This window comes from Lissotriton vulgaris, chromosome 3_1 (genome assembly GCF_964263255.1).
Source record: "Lissotriton vulgaris chromosome 3_1, aLisVul1.2, whole genome shotgun sequence".
Lineage (NCBI taxonomy): Eukaryota > Metazoa > Chordata > Amphibia > Caudata > Salamandridae > Lissotriton > Lissotriton vulgaris.
This window is the reverse complement of record NC_141689.1, coordinates 1760743896-1760749895: the sequence shown is the minus strand read 5'-3', so window position 1 is coordinate 1760749895 and position 6000 is coordinate 1760743896. Positions and strand designations below refer to the sequence as shown.

At 36.0% G+C, this 6000-nt stretch overlaps 1 protein-coding gene across 1 annotated transcript in view; it reads right to left on the bottom strand.

The window, feature by feature from the left end:
- Window positions 1-483: 483 nt before the first annotated feature.
- The window catches only part of ANKRD50 (ankyrin repeat domain 50), a 146980-nt gene continuing 141463 nt past the window's right edge, over window positions 484-6000 (bottom strand). The window contains exon 5 of the mRNA XM_086962186.1: window positions 484-4193. The gene's annotated coding sequence lies outside the window, so the exon portion shown is untranslated. The remainder of the gene's footprint in view (window positions 4194-6000) is intronic.

The following is a 6000-nucleotide window of genomic DNA, read 5'->3' as shown; positions in this document are numbered from 1 at the left end:
AACGGGCCAGTCTCATGCTTACAAATGAGGCACAGTACCTCAGAGGGATGAGAACTCATGCACATAGTTTAAAATAAACATACAAAATGGCTGAAGGCTACTCAACATGGCAGGGTAGCAAATGAGATATTACATCATAAGAAAACAGCAAAACTAGATTTCAATGTTTTAATTGCCAACCTGAAGTTTGCTTATATTGTTCAGCAATATGTTGCTGGATGGACTATGCCAACAGAAGTTGTTAGTATCTCCGAGCATCAAACTGTTTTGGATGGGGTCCCTTTCATATAGTGCTTTACCTTAAAAAAACGATATTCACAGTTATTTCAGGTAGCCTATGGTTTACTAGGATGGAGCAGGAACAAAATAATTGAAGAGATAGCCTGTAAAATTAAGAAATGTAATCAAACTACTTTGGTAGAGCAACACAAAAGAGTGTGAAAGCAACTGCAAACAAACACCCAAAGAAAATAGTACAACTGCTGAAAAGCAAATATATTTATTATGCACTTTCATATACATCGGGATTTCTGCTTCTTTTAATACAAGGAATAAAATAAAAATTAAAAAAAGTAAATTGTGAAATTCAATGCACTATACAGGCTATTTACAACCCAAAACATATCAGGAAAAACAGTCTCACGCAAATCAAGCCAACATAATTATTATGATCAAAGATGTTGTTTTAGGCAACGCATACATTTGCATAGCAGAATAACTGGTGTTTAAGTAACAGTTACTAAATAATTGATAATACTTTAATTACCGATGGCAAACAGGATTGCCAATATACTCTAAAATTTGTTCTGTGGTTCAAACCTAGAATATTTTGTTTCTGTTGGTGTCCCAAACTTCCTTGAAGAGTTATTCTGAAACGTTGCTCGGAAGAGAATTACAGAATTTGTTTGGGTCATTAGAAAAGTAGGAGTTTGAGGCAAAGTGGCCTGTGGCCATCAAGAGCCAAATGAGTTAAATCTAGTTACTGTACTCAAAATCAAGCTCTGTATTTTAATCAGAATAATTTCAAAATAACCCATATGTGGTACAAATAACAAGAAACAACATTTATGCAAGCCGTAGCAAGATGCAACTCCTTCCAAACCAAATGGGCATATGATTCTACTTTAATTTAAGTGTCAACACTTGAAAATAACACTATCATGTTCCATTCCTTTGTTGCATATTCTGAATTCTTTCTGTACACGCAGTTCAACTGTATGTGTATTTCGTCAAAACACTGAAATTTGAATATGGCATTGCCTTGTTAACAGGCTTCGATTTTGTGCATTAAGTCACAAGGTGCATCTAGTAACACACAATAAAATTAAATAAATAACAACCAAATGTTAAATCAATAAAAGACAGGAGGAACGTGGCAGTCTTTTGGTATATCTCAATACAGACAAAACATACACCTAACCAACAACTCCATTAAGGTACAGTATTTCTAATGCTGTACAATGGGATCTAAAAGTTATCAAACTTGCTTTCTGTCATTTAGCTTCACCAAGCCATTAACATTCTTAAGGCTTTTTGCAATTTATTTATGCATTTTATAAATATATCCCACAGGGACAAATAATTAAGCAATTCAATATTTTACATGCCACCTCGATCGAGGCCATATTAGGACTATTCTAGTGCTCAACACGGATTCTAAAGCAGAAAAAATAACAGAAAGAAAATACCACACGATTTCCCAAAAGTGGATCCACATTCTCTGCACGACAATCAATCTTCACATGCCATGTTGGTTCTTTTATATATCCTAAACGGTGAAAATCAAATTTCCTAGTATAGGAGGGATTTTTTTTCTGTAAGGCAACTATAATATACACTTAATTACGTTTATGGAGGTAAAAGCCAAGAGAAATCCTTTTGAATCATACGTTCAACAAAATGCAGAGTTGAAAGTTTTGAATGTTGGAAGTTAAACAGCATTTAGATTATTTCAGTATACGAAGCAAGATGGTTCTATATCGAAAATGCTTACAGAGTTGTGCTCACAACAGGAATTAGTCTAAATGGTAAGAAGCGGACATTAAAGCGAAGAACAAGTCTAATCCACAGCCCTTTTCATAAAAAATACATATAGCAAACGCTTTCTCTAACAATGACATACATATTAATTGTCATATAGAATGTATAAAAAAAATTTAAAATGATTCTATAAATTAATCATGCACCATAATAAGGCCAACCAGTGAATACACTGTAACATCAGAAAGAAAATGACCTGATACTCTAGGAAGCCTATTTTAATACGAACACAAAGTGCTGCAACTAAAAGAGGCAATGCATCCAGAGAGAGTGCTGTACGGTCAGCATGAGAGTAATACAACATTGATAGGCCGCAGGGTTTCAATAACAAATTATAAACTGCAACCGTTAGTCCACATATGCGCTTAATTTCCACCTTCATCAACTTGATGAAAGAGCCAAGCAGTGGTAAACTTGAAGCTGTAATGATTGTTTTTTTAATGTTTGTGACTCTGCTAACAAACAAAGGATATCAACTATAGTGGAATGGAATGGCAACATAACGGTTCTAAACTAGGAGCGTCCTGCTAATACACAACTAGGATTTACAAAGAACAAACCTCACGTTGATCAGTGCTGCACTGCTCAATATCACATTGTATTGGCGATACATAAGTGACAAGGCCACAGGTTACAAAGGAACACCATATTTTGTTTAATCTTCTTAAACACAGACATGGGGATGGATGGGAAATCACAGTGCAACACTGATGCTACAGAAAAGCCCTGGCTAGGCTCTTGAGTCTTGAGCTAGACAAAACTGGCTTTTACTAGGTAGAAATATGGTAAATATGCTGAAATCCATCAAACATCTCACAATCAGTCAAGGGATTCTCGTCAAGCATGTCCTACCTGTCCTTTTTTGTACGACTGATTATGCATCACAGCTTGATGATGTATATCAATGTATATAAAATGGAGACATACAATTTAGATGTCTACCTTAATATTTCATTATGAGAGTCAATTCGCATCTCAAACAAATGCTCAGAGCTTTTGTGTCCCAGTCAATTATATATGTTTTCAACTAAACTGACGAAGATTCCATTGTCTGTGTCAGGACAATATAATTGTATTAACCCTCTATTTTGACTCATGGTTGTATTTTATGAGAAGAATTGGCAGAATAATAAAGAACTGAATTTTTACTACAGCGTCTGCAAAGTTTCACAGAACTTTACATTTGAAATTAATTAATTGTATTGGCTGTGACTTTGTCTCTATGTTCTTGTATTAGTACAGTATTTAGGGTCATAGACAGGTGACCTATGGAGGTGGGCAGCAGGTTTGTCAAATGAGGGGAATTAACTAGGTAGTGCGGTTGAATAGTCCTTAGATGTCTAGAGGTAGTGTCCACTGATTTAAAAGATAAAGCTTTGTGGGCAGTGGTAGAAGGATGGAAAGATGGATGATAGCACACAACATCCACTGAAACTATTGCGGAATTAGCCTCTTAAAAGGATGCCTCAGAACAAATCAGCATAACTGTAGCCAGTAGGATGAAACAAAGTAAAAAGCTTAAACTAAGTTCAAAAGTGTTGTGCCACAGCCCCAAAAATGCACACAGAGAAGACTTTTAGCTCCTGATTTAGATTTGCAAATCAATATAACTTTACATGCTGGTGTTTGCAAATATACAGAAACTAACAAGATCCAGCCAGAGTATTTGCAAATATGTTAACAAATCTTTCACACCCACCAGTGACTGGTTGACATTTTTGGAGTATTAAAAAAGAGCAAAGTTAGCGATGAGTTTGTCACAGGTGACAAATGAAAATTGCCATCCCATTTACTTGAAAGATGGTTTCAATGGCAGGTGTGATGTCTTCTTCCAAATAAGAACATACATTTACAACAAACTCTTTTCTTATAGGCCACTGTGGGGCATGCATATTTTTAGGACATTTAGGATATTTTTATTTTTACGTTTACCTAATTTCTAATTAATAACTTCTTTTTGTCATTTTATTTTTTCAAAATGTAGACTCTAGGGACGCTTCAAATATAGGCACATGACAAGAATAGGCATCATAATACAACTGCAGTAATCACATATGTCAATCTAGTTAAAACAACAGGGTGTGTTTGTATCCAACACGATAGATGAACTACTCCAGCCATCAACACCAATGTTTCAAATTGACTGAGTACACCTGGCAAAGAAAAAGAAGGAAAATTAAGGTCAATTTATGGATTGTACCACTTGCTTTACTTCGACGACAACACATTTGTAATCTGTAATTTTTTGTCAAATTTAAACGTATTGGGTACATAAACCTGATTGCAAATGTATTTTAAAAGAAGGCAATATATGATGAACATTTTAATCTCTTTAAATGAATGGCAAGACAACTAAAAGCACGAAATCAACTACTATAGCAGAGGTTTCTTTTACATGATTATCTTTAAACAGTGACTTTCCAACACCACATTAATTCACTTTCCTTAAAATTTAGGCATTTTAACACAATTCGACAGTGTGGCATAGAAACCGTTGAACTACATACAATGCAGCTGATGGGCAAAAGGATACTGAGAATATTGAAACTAAAGCATAGATATTCTGACAGGCAGAAGCAAATGGCATTCATTCGGTCTTACCAGGGACACCAATCTAAAAAATAAGGTGATCGTCAATAAATGTGTGCAGAGCATGATTTCATTATATGTGGGGATTCATTTGTCTTTGAATTATGAAAAACGAAAAATACCAAGTTTATTAGAATAAATCTATATATTAAGTTAAGGGTGGAAAGATGGGGGAAGTGATCAAAGCACTTAACTTCTTCTGTTTCAACCTGTCCTTAACTGACGATCCTAATACAAGTATTTTCCATTCAAATGGCTCCTGATTTACTGCTGCCTTTGAAAGCTTTAACCTTCAACAGAGCTCAACCATCTGCTCTTTAGTGCCTATCTGAACATGGTTCTATGAAATCAGCCCATTAAAAAAGCATTGGCAAAACCTATAGGTCTCGCGTATTCTATTTTATTCTTAGCATTTCTAGAGTGCATGGCTACCTAAAGGGCCTTCCAGCGCTAACACACCATACCAGTCTCAGTGCCATCAACACTTTTAGTGAACAGCAAGGTCTTTAGCTGCTTTCTAAATCTTAAGCCATCTTTCGTCATGCTACAGGCAGCGAGTTCCATAGGTTGGGAACCAAATAAGCAAAAGATCATCCTCGACTCCCATCTCTTTTGATCTTAAGAATGTTTAGTAGTCATAAGGCAGCGGAAAGTAATCTATTTGGAATTTAAAGGACATACCAAGTGTTGTAGAAGCTCAGGGCTCTTATTATGCAAAGTGTGATAGGCTATACAAAGAGCCTTGAACAGTATCCTTTTAAGAGACAAGACAACCAATGTAGAGAAGCCAATGCATTAGAAACGGAGTAGTGTTTACGTAACTTCAACAGCATCCATGCAGCTGCATTTCGTATCACTTGTAATTTTCTTTTTTTTCTTTTTTTTTTGAAAACCTTTATTGACATTTCAACCAAATACAAGTATGGGCCTACAACCCGGGGGGTTGGCCGCTAAGCAGTTAGATTAGCAGAGAGCAAAGTTTAAATCACATGCAGCACCTCAGGGAGCAGAATCACCACACTAGCGTACTCTTGGTCACTAAATAGCACAATTAGAAAAACAGGATATAAAAGGTTTTCATTTTATAATATAAGGTGGAAGGATCAGGTGCCGAACAATTTCCCAGCAGCGAAAAATGGCAGGCAGAATAGTATGCATGCCAACAGTAAACAGTAATCGGTCAAATCAATGGCGCTGAAACAGGTGGTTCAGGATATGAAGGAATATTACGGTCAATTCGCGCCTGCTAGTCACCTGCCCTAAGACCCAGAGAACACCACGAAAATTGAGGCACAGATGAAAAAGCTGTGATGGATACCAAAGGAAACCCACAAAGAAAGAGAAGAGAAGAGAAAAAAGGCCATAGAAACC